Source organism: Trachypithecus francoisi, unplaced genomic scaffold (assembly GCF_009764315.1).
Source record: "Trachypithecus francoisi isolate TF-2019V2 unplaced genomic scaffold, Tfra_2.0 Lachesis_group1, whole genome shotgun sequence".
In the NCBI taxonomy this organism is placed as follows: domain Eukaryota; kingdom Metazoa; phylum Chordata; class Mammalia; order Primates; family Cercopithecidae; genus Trachypithecus; species Trachypithecus francoisi.
In genome coordinates, this window is record NW_022681454.1 from 40348049 (window position 1) to 40365548 (window position 17500).

Genomic DNA, 17500 nt, shown 5'->3' on the forward strand with positions numbered 1-17500 from the left:
TGAAGGAACTCTGAAGCAATCCTTGGTTACTAAGGCAGTGTTTTCAAAAACTGATTTTAGACAAATTTACATTCCTCTTGACTACAAATGGGACACAGAAAATCTGTTTTTCTATAAGAGTAATTGAGTATATTATGTAAGAAAACGTTCTGGCATGTTTTAAGCATTAGAAAGAGAGTATTTTGAAATTTAGGTTTGGTGTGAGTGTGTGCACGTGTGTTCCTATACTAAATGTTACCAAAAAATAACTTAGGCAAAAACATAGGAAATAAACCATCTCAGGATGGTGAATTTTAAGACTAAGAGAGTAAGGAGAAGGCAATTTTTCACTGAATACCTGAAAACAACAATTACAATTATAGGCTGCCCTAAACAAAAAAATGAGCAAATTTTTCCTGCCTCGGCTTTGAACAAAGTTAATTTAAAAAATACGTGCACATATACACACTAGTTTTAACAAGCGCAAAAAATATAGAAAAGTACACAGAAAAAGCAAGTCACCCCTTCTACTGATAGTAAAAGTGGCTCCTAGTACACAGCCCTCTGTACAGGCAAATGTGCATCATAGTAGAAAAGTCATGCTACATGAGCCATGTTAACTTCTTGTTTTTCCTTTTAAGATGGAGTTTCACTCTTATTGCCCAGGTTGGAGGGCGATGGTGCTATCTTGGCTCACTGCAACCTCCGCCTCCTGGGTTAAAGTGATTCTCCTGCCTCGGCCTCCTGAGTAGCTGGGATTACAGGCATGCGCCACCATGCCTGGATAATTTTGTATTTTTAGTAGAGACGGGGTTTCACCATGTTGGTCAGGCTGGTCTTGAACTCCCAACCTCAGGTGATCCGTCTGCCTCAGCCTCCCAAAGTGCTGGGATTACAGGCATGAGCAACTGTTCTCGGCCACATTAACTTCTGTATAGTTCTGGTTTGCAACAAGCTTAAATCATCCCTGGAGGAGTGATCCTTTGTCTTTCACAAAGCATCTTTGATTTAGAGTAGAATGAGAGCAGTCCTGAGGTCTGAGGCTGTGGAGAAAAGAAAAAAAAAAAAAGTATAGACGCAAAATAGAAGCCTGGGATGAGATAAGCTCTGAGGTAGATTTGGAAAAACGAGTAAGAAACAGGACTCAGGTCCAGGAGAGGAGGAAATGGAGCATAGTAAGACATGATTATGTGGCCTATTTTAGACAGGATCTATTAAGGCCATTGTGGCATCCTGGTAAGAGAGTTGTTATTATTTTTTATTACTTTATTATTATGAGAGACAGGTCTTGCTGTGATACCCAGGCTGGTCTCGAACTGCTAGGCTCAAGTTATCTAGCCACCATGCCCAGCCTACTTTTTAGTTTAATTTATGTAAAAGCTAAGATATAGCCAATGCAAAGATTATGTGAGTGTGTATTTGCTTTTGTATATAATAGTAGCATATTATTTTCCACAAGTATATTTGACACTATTTAGAATTTCAAGCCTTTGCTGAAATTGTTTATTGTTTTAACACATGACTAAAGCATAAAAGAAATTGCACATATGTGTGTGCATAGACATTCAGATAGTAGCTTTCACCTGAAAAGGTGTCAAACACTGATAATGAAATCACATAACTGTATTAGTGGTATCAGCAATAATAGTTCACTAAGAAGCTAATTAACTGGTATTGAAAAACAGATGAAGTATAAAGCAGTATCCACAAGCCTATATGATTAAAGCACCATAGTATTTTCTTTCTGTTAATTTGTCTATTATCCTATTATAGCATCAACAGTCACAGAGAAGGAAGAATTAAACAATGGACATTGTCATATCTGATATTGTCCTTATCTGGACATTAGGAAGGATCTGTGGGCTGTCCTTTTAAAATTTTAAATGGTAGGCTGGATACAGTGGCTCATGCCTATAATCCCAGCACTTTTGGAGGCCAAGATAGGAGGACTGCTTGAGCCCAGGAGTTCAGGACCAGCCTGGGAAACATAGTGAGACCCCATCTATACAAATAATAAAAAAATTAGCAGGGCATGGTGACATATGCCTGTGGTTCCAGCTACTTGGGAAAATTGTTTGTTTGAGCCTGGGAGGTTGAGGCTGCAGTGAGCCATGACTGCCTCACTGCATTTCCAGCCTGGATGACAGAGTGAGATCCTGTCTCAAAAATAAATAAATAAATAAAAATAAATAAATAAAATGGTAACTTTTCAATCAGTGTCCTTGGCTTATTTACTTATTTTTGTTTCTAGTTATGAAAATAAGTTTATTTACTTATTTTTGTTTCTAACTATGTTTCTCAGGCTGGTCTAAAACTCCTGGGCTCAAATGATCCTCCTTCCTCAGCCTCCCAAGTAGCTGGGACTACAGCATGCACCATTGTGCTCAGAGGTACAACTGTTTTAAAGATTAAAATTATAGCCGGGCGCGGTGGCTCAAGCCTGTAATCCCAGCACTTTGGGAGGCTGAGACAGGCGGATCACGAGGTCAGGAGAACGAGACCATCCTGTCTAACACGGTGAAACCCCGTCTCTACTAAAAAATACGAAAAACTAGCCGGGTGAGGTGGCGGGCGCCTGTAGTCCCAGCTACTCGGGAGGCTGAGGCAGGAGAATGGCATAAACCCAGGAGGCGGAGCTTGCAGTGAGCTGAGATCCGGCCACTGCACTCCAGCCTGGGAGACAGAGCAAGACTCCGTCTCAAAAAAAAAAAAAAAAAAAAAATTATAAAGGTAACTAACATTTGTATATTTCATCCATTCAAAGTGCCTGACACGGGTCTAGGTACTGGGGCTATAGGAGTGAGCAAAACAGACAAAATCTCTGCCCTCATGAACGCCATAGTCTCACAGGGGAGTCAGGCATTAAATGAATGAATCAGTAAAATATATAGTATGCTAGATTGTGAAAGAAGTAAGGAGGAAAAAACAGCAGAGTAGGAGAATAGAAATGTGTGTGTTGGGTGGCGGCGGGGAGGTTATGTCTGCATAATCTCTGAATTATAAGGGAAACTGTATTTAACATTTATTAGCTATAAAAATTAAGCATACTAATCCATTCGATTTTTCACGGGATATGCTATTAATATAAACTCATTTAAATCACATGTCTTAGCCGGGTGTGGTGGTGCACACCTGTGGTCCCAGCTACTCAGGAGGCTGAGGTAGGGGTATCGCTTGAGCTCAGGAGGTCAAGGTTGAAGTAAGCGGTGATTGCACCACTGCACTCCAGCCTGGGCAACAGAGTGAGAACTCCCATCTAAAAAAACAAACAAACAAAAAAATTATATATCAAGTACTTCTTGCTTACATGCTAGTGGCTGGCTATTCAATGTGAAAAGAGGCAAGGCAGACCGGGCGCGGTGGCTTACGCCAGTAATCCCAGCACTTTGGGAGGCCGAGGTGGGCGGATCACCTGAGGTCATGAGTTCGAGACCAGCCTGGCCAACATGGTGAAACCCTGTCTCCACTAAAAATTTAAAAATTAGCTGGGCATGATGGCAGGCATCTGTAATCCCAGCTACTCAGGAGGCTGAGGCAAGAGAATCACTTGAACCCGGGAGGCAGAGGTTGCAGTGAGCCAAGATCATGCCATTGCACTCCAGCCTGGGCAACAAGAGTGAAACTCTGTCTCAAAAAAAAAAAAGAAAGAAAGAAAGAAAAGAAGAAAGAAAGAAAGAAAGAAAGAAAATAGGCAAGGCAGCTGCCATCTCAAATAAAGTGGTAGGATCCTGGTACAGGAACTACAGAAAAAAATCCGAGAGAAAACATAATGCTTTTGGATAATGATTTTGAAGCAAACCTGATTACCTATGTCTTTCTCAAGTTTGCAGGAACTTCAGATAGTTTAAAATGGCTAGGCCGTGGGCTGCTCTGGGATCTCCACTCACCCTCACCCCGTCTTATTCCCATTCCTTCTATCCTCTTTAAATCACAGTCTTTGGGCCCACCCTGAGTGCTCACCTACTGGACCAAATCCCTATCCCTTAGAAAGGTTCGCTGATAGGGCAAGACTGACTCAAAGAGGAAGAAGGAAGGGATGAGAGTGGGTGGGGATCAACCTTTTTCAGGATAATATAAATTTAAATTGATCACCAAAGCACAATCAGTGTTCCCTACTTTCTTGTGTAATGGGCAGTCATGAAGCCCACAGACTTCAAGCACCCATGTGTGCTACATCCAACACTGACAAGAGTACATGTGGGAGGCAGCCACTTCAATTCATCACCTCCATCTGTAATAAAATCACTGTAGGCCGGGCGCGGTGGCTCAAGCCTGTAATCCCAGCACTTTGGGAGGCCGAGACGGGTGGATCACGAGGTCAGGAGATCGAGACCATCCTGGTCTACACGGTGAAACCCCGTCTCTACTAAAAAATACAAAAAACTAGCCGGGTGAGGTGGCGGGCGCCTGTAGTCCCAGCTACTCGAGAGGCTGAGGAAGGAGAATGGCGTAAACCCAGGAGGCAGAGCTTGCAGTGAGCCGAGATCGCGCCACTGCACTCCAGCCTGGGCAACAGAGCTAGACTCCGTCTCAAAAAAAAATAAAAATAAAAAAAAAATAAAAAAAAATAAAATCACTGTAGCTAACTCCTATATACAGCCCTTTTCCTTCACCAGGCACGCTTTTAAGCATTTCACATGTATTAACACATGCAATCCCCATACATGGTTGAGGCAGGTACTAGTATCATCTCCTTTTTTTTTTTTTTTTTGAGACGGAGTCTCACTCTTACTGCCCAGGCTGGAGTGCAGTTCCATGATCTCGGCTCACTGCTACCTCCACCTCCCGGGTTCAAGTGATTCTCCTGCCTCAGCCTCCTGAGTAGCTGGGATTACAGGTGTCCGCCACCATGCCTGGCTAATTTTTGTATTTTCAGTAGAAACAGGGTTTCATCACGTTGGTCAGGCTGGTGTCGAACTCCCGACCTCAGCTGATCCACCCGCCTCGGCCTCCCAAAGTGTTAGGATTACAGCCGTGAGCCACGGCACCCAGTCTCATCTCCATTTTATAGATGAGAAAACAAGAAATAAAGTAATTGTTCAAGACCAACAGCCAGCAAATAAATAGTGAAGTGAGGATCCAAACCTAGGCATTCTGGCTCTTAGAGATCATACGTTACCGCCGTGAGCTAAGTAGATAATCTTCTTTCTTTCCTCCTAATTAGCTACCTCTCTATCTACCTACCCATGTTTCACCTTGCTGCTCTGTCAGCCTGCTAGGGACAGGAATTTCTGTACTAAACCAGAGAAACTTTGGAACTTTGAGATGGCATCTTTGGAGCTAAGTAGGAAACCCTTTAATGTTCGATGAATGAAAGCATAACTTAAGAAAGCCACAAAATCTAATTTGAATCTAAAGAGAATTCTCTTCACATTTTCTCTCTAAGCCCTTCCTCTATCTGAGGCAGCACTCTCCATTAATTCTTTGAAACCTGCTAGATTTCATGGCCATCCCTTTCTGTCTGTGCCTCTAACATAGCAAAATGTAGCATCTGATAAGCTAAGTAATTATCAGTATTTACCTCATAGATTCTGTGGTAGTTTTAACAGACTTCTTAATCTTAAAAAGAGAAAGTTCAGAATAAACATTGAATGCTGGTAGAGAGAAGACACCTATCACCAAGTCACAAATCATGTGTAACATTGTAGCCTTTTGTTCCACTTGCGCTAGAGAAAAGCCAGCTACATTGTCATAATGTGAAAAGTAGCTATTTTTCCTCCTGAGCCAGGAGGAACAGGGCAGTCAGGTTAACAAGGGCTCAGGAAGCGTGTGGTTTTGCCAAGTTTTCTATGAGTTTTACTCTTTAATAATCAAATGATATCTTAATAATTTCCTCAAAATTGCCAAAAAATCCCCTAAGTTCTGGATTTATCAAGCACTATGCTCTTCCATTCCAATTGGTGTTTAAGGAGCACTTTCTATAACATCCTGAGATATACTCAATCCCTGGGGAAGTGCAGCCAAAGACCTCAGCCTCCAGAGTAGCTGGGACTACAGGTGAACGCCACCATTCCCTGTTAATTTTTGTATTATATTATTATTTGTTTTTGTTGTTGTTGTTGTGTTTTGTGTTTGAGATGTACTCAAGCCCTGGGGAAGTTCAGTCAAAGACCCGGATCATTATGTGGTTTCCGTTTTTTTTTTTTTTTTTTTTTTGAGATGGATTCTCGCTCTGTTGCCCAGGCTGGAGTGCAGTGGCACGATCTCGGCTCACTGCAACCTCTGCCTCCCAGGTTCAAGCAATTTTCCTGCTTCAGCCTCTGCAGTAACTGGGATTACAGGTGTGCGCCACCATGCCCAGCTGATTTTTATATTTTTGGTAGAGACAGGGTTTTGCCATACTGACCAGGCTGGTCTTAAACTCCTAACCTCAAGTGATCCGCCCGCCTTGGTCTCCCAAAGTGCTAGGATTACAGGTGTGAGCCTCCGCATCCGGCCTTTTTGTATTTTTAATAGAGATGGAGTTTTGCCACGTTGGCCATGCTGGGTCTCGAACTCCTGACGTCAGGCGATCCACCGGTCTCGGCCTCCCAAAGTGCTTGTGATTACAGGCATGAGCCACTGTGCCAGGCCATGATGTGGTTTCTATTAAATTACAGGCGTGAGCCACCGCACCCGGCCATGATGTGATTTCTATTAACTGGGAGTTAATAATCCTCTTGGAGAGACCATTAAATGTCTGATAATTACAACATATAGAATACACAGTGAAATGGAACAGCATGTGCTATCCAGACAATGGGAGCCACCACAGTCAGGTGAAGAGCATTGCTAAGATAGATCAGAGTCCATGGGGAAAGCTTCCTCGAGGAGGTATAACTAGCTTGCATTCCTTTTTTAATCTTATTTTTTAATTTTTTGAGACAGGGTCTCACCGTGTCACCCAAGCTGGAGCGCAGTGGCGCGATCTCGGCTCACTACAATCTCCGCCTTCCCAGTTCAAGCAATTCCCCCATCTCAGCCTTCCAAGTAGCTGGGACTACACGTGCACGCCACTACACCCGGCTACTTTTTGTATTTTTAGTAGAGGAGGGGTTTCACCATGTTGGCCAGGCTGGTCTTGAACTCCTGACCTCAGGTGATCCACCTGCCTCAACCTTCCAAAGTGCCAGGATTACAGGTGTTAAGCACCTGGCCTAGCATGCATTCTTATTTACAATTGCATCAAGCTGCAAACAGAGGCAATCACAAAGCCCTACACTTCAAAATATATATTCTCTGTAATTGTTTACTTTGTGATTTAAAAAGTAAAACACTTCTTTCCTGAAGAATGTTCCTTATTTCAAGAATTGAGCATTCCTAAAGTTGGAATAAACTTTAGACATATTTTATGATCAGCCAGGAAACGGAATCTTATCAGGGGCTTGATAAGCTGGCAAGTTACTAAATGAGTTACATGGAGTCTGAAAAGCTTTGAAAATTTTTCTTCTTAAGACCTTGGGGTTCAGTTCTTATGTAAGCCTAGTTACCTATTCAACATATTCTTTTACCACTTTGAAAAGGGAGCTCTTATTTTTTGAAAAATAAAAGTAGATATGTCAAAGAAATTTGAAAGCAATATGGAAGTAATTGAAATCATTCAAAAAAATCAAACACTAACACTTCAGCTGTGATGGATCTATAAAAACTGGTTACACTATTCATGATTATGGGTGAAATCAGAAACACGAGAACCTCTTTAAAAGGTCAACTGCAAGGCTGATCAGTTTAGATGGGATGCTAAAATTAGCGAGGAGTATAAGCTCAGGAAAAAGAACAACATAAAATGCTAGTGAAGCAAATCGTTTAGACACAACGAGTCTGATTTTCATGAGCAAATGGTAACTTGGCAAGGCATTCAGTTTTGAACTGGTTGTAAGAGTCACTCAATTGTTCAACAATGGCTATTGATCCTACTATGTGTGGCTTTGTTCTAGACCCTGAAGATTGGATGGTGACAGGCAGAGGAGTCCCTGAAGAACAGAACAGCAAGAAAGGGGCAGGGCAGTGGAAGCAGAGGGAGCAAGACAGGCAGGGGTCAGATGGGAGCGTTATAACACCCAGGCGAGGACTTCAGGTTCTCCTTGGTTGATTGGAGGATTCTGAGCAGAGAAGTGATGTGATCAGCTTTTCTGTTTTTTTTAAGATCACTGGTGTGCAGCCGGGTGCAGTGGCTCAGGCCTGTAATCCCAGCTACTCGGGAGGCTGAGACAGGAGAATTGCTTGAACCTGGGAGGCAGAGGTTGCAGTGAGCTGAGATCGTACCACTGCACTCCAGCCTGGGCAACACAGCAAGACTCCGTCTCAAAAGAACAAAAATACAATACAATACAATACAATACAATATCACTTTTTAATCAACCAATAAAATTAGCTAAAATACTTAATCAATAGTGATTAAGTGTCACACTTCAGTAAGACAAGTATGAAGGCATCAAAACCCTTCTAAAAATGAAATTGCATAGTGTATTCGAAGAGCTTGGAAATGTTTCTTTTTACTTAGCAATGATGTTATTATAAATCTATTCTTAAGAAATAAGAAAAAAATCATGTTTACCTCAAAATTCTTTATAATACATTGAGAAACAATCCTTATAGGAATGATTAAATAAATGGTGACACACCAGCCACTAAAAATTACATTTACGAAGAATTTAATGTCATGAGTAAAGGTTTACAATATATGAGCTTAAGAAAAAAGAGAGTAGAGAAAAACTTTATGTACGGTGCAATTTCTACTGATACTATAGTAATCAAATGAAGAAAAATATAACAAAATATTGACAGTGGTTGTCTCTGGATAGTAAGAATATGAATATGGGTGATTAAAATACATATATAATGCATGTATGTTAAATATCTGTAACATATATGACTTTGATCAGCAAAACTTTAATGATTTGATAAAATGAACCTATTTGTTCTGTCCCTCATTCTCTCCATTTTGACCCATCATTACATTCTGCCAATTCTTTTCTTTCCCTTTCTTCCTGATTTAGTTCAGCACTAACCATGCACAACCTCCCATGCCCACCCGTTGGGTTTCCTACCTGACATCTTTCCCCGCTAACCATCCTGAAAGCAGTAGGAAGAACCATTTTCCTTAGGTATGGTTGGGATCATGTTACTCCCATGAAGGGAATTTGAGGTGATCCTTGGTCATCCATAACATTGCAGGCTTTTGATCATGAGCTGCAAATCTCTGGTTAACTTATGATTACATTTCACTGCATAATTTCTCTTTGTTCCCTTCAACCTCAACAGATGCACACCCACACACAAAATCTCCAAGGCTACCTTCCTTCCTTCTCTAGCTACCAGATTCTTGTTTTCCTTTGTAACTCTCCTCTTGAATGACCTTCCCCAAAAAGGACTTTATTTTATCCAGGTATCTATCTTTTTCAACACAACTTTGCTCACTGCCACACCACTTTAGCATTTCTTCTTTTCTAGATATTTGGCAATTGTGTATTTGTCATTTGGGATCAAACCTGATTCCTGTTTCATCACAACATTGCCTAAACAGCAATGCTTCTGACTCTACATTTGAAAATTAAAGCTTACATACAAAGTTTAAGACTGTCTCTTGTTTTTTTTGTTGTTGTTTTCTTTTTATTTTTTGTTGTTTTTGTTAAGACTGTCTCTTGTAAAAAATGTTTGTTTGCACAGTTGTCATATGTTTGCATGACAAGCTGATTATGGTTCCTTACAAAGTATACCCAAGGTATTTGCTCTCAACCTTTTCTCTCCACCCTGTGCACACACACAGAAATTCACTAACATGGGTGTTCAGTAATTGTTATTGACAAGAATTCCAAACAGTTGGTCAAATGACTTTTTACTTACAACATGGAGCCATAAGTCATAATAAGATAATTTAACTTACGAAGAATCATTATGAAATAAAGACTTAAAGCTCAATCTTGTTACCTGTTTGGGGAACAACTCCGGAAAGTCAGGATAAAGGAAAGCCAAGTTGACAGCTGCTATATCGAAGCAGTTAAGAATATGCAGATGGGACCCTCTTCTGTTCTCCTACCATGTTTGTATCAGGATTCCAATTTGAAATCTGTATGTGCCCCTTGACACCTCAATGCTTTGTCAAGCACCTTGTTTCTCTGGCTTTAGTTTTATAGACAAAGAAACCAAATAAATGGTGATGGAGCATCTTATCATAGTATGTTTTTAGAAACGCCAATGCTAAAATTACCAGTCCCCAAGTTCCAGGTGAAATTACTATAAGAATTAAATGAGAACTACTTTGATCTGACGCGTTAATGAAAACGATAGTGTCAGTCATGATTCTGAATAAGTACTCAAATAAACAATTTTAAAAATTGGGACAAAACACTACTATGAGAATACACTGTTATAAAGAGAAAATAGGCCAGGCAGGGTGGCTCGCTCATGTAATCCTAGCATTTTGGGAGGTCGAGGTGGGCGGATTGCTTGAGTCCAGGAGTTTGAGACCAGCCTGGGCAACATGGCAAAATCCCGTCTGTAAAAACAAAAAAAAAGAAAAAATTACAAACATTAGCTAGGCATGGTGGCGTGCACCTACTATAGTCCCAACTACTTGGAGGTCTGAGGTGGGAGAACTGCCTGAGCCCAGAAGGTTCAACTGTAGTGAGCCATGTTTGGGCCACTTCATTCTAGCCTGGACAACACAGCAAGACCCTGTCTCCAGAAAAAAAAAAAAAAAAAGAGCTTAGTGTGGAGAGTTTAGAAACTAAATACAGTAGCTAAGGAAGAAACTGATTATTTATCTGAATTTCAAATTAAACTCAACATTGGTCCCAATCACTCTTTTCCTTTTCCCAAGAACTGAGCATTAAATGGAATTTTAAAACATTTATTAAAACAAAATCAAAGACAAACTACAATTAGGAGTGTGTCATTAAAGAGTCAATTTCCTTAATATGCCAGAGTGCTTCCATATCAACAAGAAAAATACAACACAATACATATGAGCAAAGATATGAGCAGGCAGTTTGCAGAAAAACAAAATTCTATGATGAATAAACATGAAAATAGTTCAACTTTATTCAAATCAAACTTTGTCTGATTAAAATAGATAGAAATCAAAACAGTGAGTCCTACTATATCAGCAAAAATGTTTACATTTGGGCCAGGTGCAGTGGCTCATGCCTGTAATCCCAGCACTTTGGGAGGCCGAGGCGGGTGGATCACTTGAGGTCAGGAGTTCGAGACCAGCCTGGTCAATATGGCGAAACCCCATCACAGATTTAAATGGAAGTTGTAAAATCTTCCCCCCAGTAGAGGATCTTTAGAGGAAATGGGGTGAGGGTTGGGTAGAGGGCACATGGATTGAGAAACATTGACTGTGATTCCTATAAATTTAGAAGTTCAGGTAGAAGGACTTCCCCCATGTGACTAGGATTCAACAGAACACACATCCTATTTAATAACAAAGGCATTTATGCAGCATTTATTCTATGTCTCTGGGTAATTTATGTTGCTTGATCTTGGTAATGTGCAAACATTTTTTGCCAGTTCTTAACTATCAGGTGATCTCTGATTGTTGCTGTTTTCTATAGTTGTTGTCTAGACACTCACAAGGATTCAGGTTTATTTTGGATCCTGAAGTCAAGGCCAGTATTTCTTTTTTTTTTTTTGAGACGGAGTCTCGCTCTGTCGCCCAGGCTGGAGTGCTGTGGCCGGATCTCGGCTCACTGCAAGCTCCGCCTCCCGGGTTCACGCCATTCTCCTGCCTCAGCCTCCCGAGCAGCTGGGACTACAGGCGCCCACCACCTCGCCCGGCTAGTTTTTTGTATTTTTTAGTAGAGACGGGGTTTCACCGTGTTAGCCAGGATGGTCTCGATCTCCTGACCTCGTGATCCACCCGACTCGGCCTCCCAAAGTGCTGGGATTACAGGCTTGAGCCACCGCGCCCGGCCAAGGCCAGTATTTCTTTAAGCACTCACTGGAGTGAAAGAGTCCTAAGATTTCAGTAACCACGAAAAAATGATTATCTGTGCTCCCCCAAGAGGAAGAAACAACATGAGCAACCTTAGGATGGTCAAGGGTCATCTGTTAGATCTTTGAGACTCAGTGGAGCCTTCACTGGGGATTGGCACATGGAACTGAAAGCGACAAAGAAGACCCCAGAGGAATCAAGTCTTGGGAACTCAGATTTTCCTCAAAGACTCCTCCATGTGATGATGTTAGTAATTTCAGCTCTACATCATCATTTCTTTTCTTGCGTTTTCCTTTTTTAAAGACGGAGTCTCACTCGGTCACCCAGGCTGGAGTGCAGTGGTGCGATCTCGGCTCACTGCAAACTCCACCTCCCAGGTTCAAGCGATTCTCCTGCCTCCCAAGGAGTTGGGTCTACAGGTGCACACCACCATGCCCAGCTAAGTTTTGTATTTTTTAGTAGAGACAGGGTTTCACCTTGTTAGTCAGGCTGGTCTTGAACTCCTGACCTCAAGTGATCCACCCGCCTTGGCCTCCCAAAGTGCTGGGATCACAGGCGTGAGCCCCCATGCCTGGCCTCATCATTTCTTTTTTTATTAAAAACCAGACAGTCAACTAGTCAACCCCTTTGTGCTCACCTTTCACATCCTGGCATAACACTTCGTAAGCATAGCTACATGAAGAATAAGAATGGCAAGCCCGAAGTATGAAGAGATAAATCAAATTTAATTATTATTAACATATTACTGATTATTCCCACTAAATGTAGTCTTCCAAAAAAATAAATCTACTTGGATAAAATTCATGTTGATGGATATACCAAAGAAAGCTGGTTATCCATTTATACGCTAGTGAATTTTTCTCACTTTTCCCCTATGTATAGTCTAGCATTTCGTAATTTCTCTGTACCTACAGGGCCAGAGGAGGGGAAAAAAAAGGAATGCACATCCTTTCTGTTCTTTAGTGAAGCTTCTGATGAAAGGGATTAATAAGAGTTGGGGGGAGGGAAAGAAAGAAAGAGAGAGAGAGGCTGGGTGTGGTGGCTCATACCTGTAAATCTCAGCACTTTGGGAGGCCAAGGCAGGTGGATCACCTGAGATCAGGAGTTCAAGACCAGCCTGGCCAACATGGTGAAACCCGGTCTCTACTACAGAATTAGCTGGTGTGGTGGCATGCACCTGTAATACCCACTAATCGGGAGGCTGAGATATGAGAGTCACTTGAACCCGGGAGGCAGAGGCTGCAGTGAGCAGAGGCTGCAGTGAGCCGAGATTGTACAACTGCACTCCATCCTAGGTGACAAAGCGAGACTGTCTCAAAAGAAAAGAAAAAAAAAAAGCGAGGGTAAAAAAAAAAAGGAGGTGGGGGGAGAACTTGAGATGCTATAAAATGAAAATTAGCACTTTTCAGTGAGTACCATTTTCATAATTTATGGTACTTCCACCCCGAGCATGTCTCAAATTTGTTTAGGAAAATATTTTCTTCTCATACCATCATTTGTTCTCATATTATCATTATAATATGGGCGGATGATCAAATAAGCAAGGCCTGCAAATGGTCTGAGAAAAGAGCTCATTTGGAAATAACATCCTGGGCTTTGCAACCACAGTGAGAAGTGTATCTCAGCACCTGGTAGCAAATGCAGGTGAGGTCCACCCTGGTAGTACATACAGGTGAGTTCATAGATGGTTGGCAAAGAGGTACAAACTAATGGAAACACAACAACAAGCTCTGTAGCTACTTTACATGGAGTTGACTAAGGAAAAGCCCATCTGACCTAACAACAACAACAAGATGAGAATAGTTACTCTTTATTCAACAGTTGTTACCACCAGTTCTGGGTGCTTCACATATGCTATTTCATTAAATCCTCACAACAACCCTATGAGGTACTAATTATCTTTCTATTTTGTAGATGTGGAAACTGAGGCTTACAAAGATTAAATAAGTGTTCAAAGTCTCACAACTCTTAGGTGGCAGATGCAGAATTCACATCCAGGTTCCCAAACCCCAGAGCCCAAGTTTTTGCCCCAGAATCACAATGCTATCTGGACTGCACCATAATGAAAGAGCTGTGTGTCAGTTTTACTCTGTATACCCCCAACATGTATTCAGTTGCCCTGTTAACTCTGTCCCCAAAGCAGAAAGTTTGCATGCCCTGACTGTTTCAGCATTGGTCATTCATACTCACAAACTGTCCTGTAAAATGGAGCTTGGGAGAACGGAGGTAACAGTTAAAATACAGTAAACAATCTAAGCTTTCAGGTTAAGAAACCAGAAAAAAGAAGAGCAAAATAAATCTGAAACAGATTAAGGAAGGAAATAATAATGATTTAGGTGGGAATAAAGCAAATACAGACTATAAAAACAAAATAAAAATTAATAAAACCAAAAGTTGGTTCTTTGAAAAGAGCAACAACATTGACAAACCACTAGCTAGAATGACAAAGCAATGAAAAGACTCAACTTACTAAACTCAGGGATAAGAGAAGTGACATCACTACTGATCTTCTAGAAATAAAAAAGATAGCAAAGATATACTATGAACAATTATATGCCAGCAAATTAGAACACCTACATGTAGAGGAGAAATTCCTAGAAAGATGCAAAGGGCCAAAATAGACTCAAGAAGAAACAGAATATCTGAATAGACGTATAAGTAAATACACTGAATTTGTAACACAAACATTTTCCACAAAGACAACCCCAAGAACAGATGGCTTCTCTGGAGGATTCTATCAAATGTTTTAAAGTCTAATTACCACCAGTCCTTCACAAATTCTTCCAAAAAATAGAAGGGACTAGAACACTTCCCAATGAGGCCAGTATTATAGACATACAAAATACAGACAAAGATACAAGAAAATGACAAATCAACACATCTTATGCATTTGGACTTTTTAATAATACACAACTAAATACTAACAAACTGAATTCAGCAACATGACCAAGTCTGATTTATCCCAGAAACGCAAGATAGCTTGACAGATGAAAATCAATCAATGCAATACACCATATCAACAAAAGACAAAAACTATACACAATAATCTGAATAGATCCCAGAAAAGCATTTGATACAATGCACCAAACTTTCATAACTAAAACACTCAACATATTAAAGCAGAAGGGAATTTCTTCAATCTGATAAATAACATCTACAAAAACCCGCAACTAATACACTTAATGTGGAAAAGACTGAATGGTCTTCCCATAAGGACAGCAATGAGGATGTGAACTCTCATAACTTCTATATGCAACACTGTACTTGTTTCCAGCCAGGATAATTAGGAGAAAAAAAAGAAAAAAAGAAAAAAAAAAAAAAAAAAAAAAGAAGGGGATCCATATGGGAAAGGGAGAAATAAAACTATATTCATAGATGACATACTCAATTATATGCAAAAACCTAAGGAATCCATTAAAAAATTATTAGAACTAATAATCAAGTTCAACGAGGTTGTGGGACATAAAAGCAATATAGAAAAATCAATGATAAATTTCTATCCACAAGCAATGAACAAACTAAAATATAAAATTAACAAAGCAATTTCATCTACAATAGCATCAAAAATAATGCAAGTGTTGAAACTACAAAACATTGTTCAAAGATATCAAAGATCTAGTCCATCTATTAAAAATACAAAAAGCAGCTGGGCATGGTGGCACCTGGCCAAGACACAAGAATCACTTGAACCCGGGAGGTGGAAGTTGCAGTGAGGCAAGATCGCACCACTGCACTCCAGCCTGACAAGTGAGACTCTGTCTCACAGAAAAAAAAAAAAAAAGAAAAAAATCTACATAAATGGAAAGACACTGCTAGTTCATGAATAGAAGACTTAACACTGCTAAAACGACAACACTCCTCCATCGGATCTCCAGAGTCAACACAATATTCCCATCAAAATTTCAGCTAGTTTTTCAGTAAAAATTGACAAATGGATCCTAAAATTCATATAGAAATTCAAGGGGCCCAGAATAGCCAAAACAAACTTGAAAAAGAAGAACAAAGCTCAAGGATTCACCCTTCCAGGTTTCAAATTTTACTACAAAGCTACAGTAAACAAGACAGTGTATATAGGATGTGGAGATCTTCGGGGAAAACCATAAGGTGCAGGGAGGGTGGGCAGCATGGTGCTGGCATAAGGATGGCCACAGGACAATGGATTCAAAATGAGAGTTCAGGGGGAGAAAACCCAAAACACAGAGGTGTGGTCAATCGATTCTGGACCAGGGTGCCAAGACTATTTGATGGGAATAGTCTTTTGAAGAAATTATGCTTTAATAACTGGATATCCACAATGCAAAAGAATAAAGTTGGACCTCTCATTCATATCACGTACAAAAATTAAATCATTATGGATCAACCACCTAATAAGGGCTAAAACGGTAAAACTCTTGGAAGAAAACATGGGTATAAATCTTCATGACCTTAGTTCAGGTAGGCAGCAGCCTTTTAGATATGACACGTTTCAAATATGATAAACACAAGCAGTAAAAGAAAAAATAATGAAATTGGCCTTTGTCAAAACGGAAAGCTTTGTTTCTCAAACAACACAATTAAGAAAGGAAAGACAGGCCGGGCGCGGTGGCTCAAGCCTGTAATCCCAGCACTTTGGGAGGCCGAGACAGGCGGATCACGAGGTCAGGAGATCGAGACCATCCTGGCTAACACGGTGAAACCCCATCTCTACTAAAAACTACAAAAAACTAGCCGGGCGAGGTGGCGGCGCCTGTAGTCCCAGCTACCCGGGAGGCTGAGGCAGGAGAATGGCGTGAACCCGGGAGGCGGAGCTGGCAGTGAGCTGAGATCCGGCCACAGCACTCCAGCCTGGGTGACAGAGCGAGACTCAGTCTCAAAAAAAAAAAAAAAAAAAAAAAAGAAAGGAAAGACAACTTACAAAATGAGAGAAAATAATTGCAGATTGTATATTTGATGATAGCTTTGTATCTAGAATGTATAAAGAACTCCTACAACTCAATAATGAAGAAGACAAATAACCCAACTTAAAGATAGGTAAAGAGTCTGAACAGCCATTTCTCTAAAGCTACACACACTCTTTGGTCTCAGCTGCAGAAGCCAAATGACGAAGGGAACATCATCGTCTGGAAAGCATTGCAATAAGATGCACACGATGTGCCACCGCTGTGGCTCTAAAGCCTACCACCTTCAGAAGTCAACCTGTGGCAAATGTGGCTACATTGCCAAGGGCAAGAGAAAGTATAACTGAAGTATCAAGGCTGAAGTTGGAACACCACCAGGACTGGTCATGTGGGGCACCTAAAAATTGCATACTGCAGATTCAGGCATGGATTCTGTAAAAGGACAGCACATAAACCCAAGAAGGCAGCTACTGCAACATCCAGCTTATCTTAAGAATTTCAGTGATTAGTCAGGCAATAAAGGTTCTGATTTAAAACCTGAACCTTAAAAAAAGGCTAGGCATGGTGGCTCACGCCTGTAATCCCAGCACTTTGGGAGGCAGAGATGGGCAGATCACTTGAGGTCAGGAGTTCGAGACCAGCCTGGACAACACGGCGAAACCTCATCTCTATGAAAAATACAAAAACATAGCCAGGTCTGGGGTATGCGCCTGTAGTCCCAGCTACT

General features: G+C 40.9%; 1 protein-coding gene and 1 pseudogene across 9 annotated transcripts in view; one reads left to right on the forward strand and one right to left on the reverse strand.

Moving 5' to 3' along the window:
• The window catches only part of RBM47 (RNA binding motif protein 47), a 212201-nt gene that overhangs the window by 52937 nt on the left and 141764 nt on the right, over positions 1–17500 (reverse strand). The window lies entirely within an intron of this gene.
• LOC117085308 lies at positions 16966–17401 on the forward strand (annotated as a pseudogene).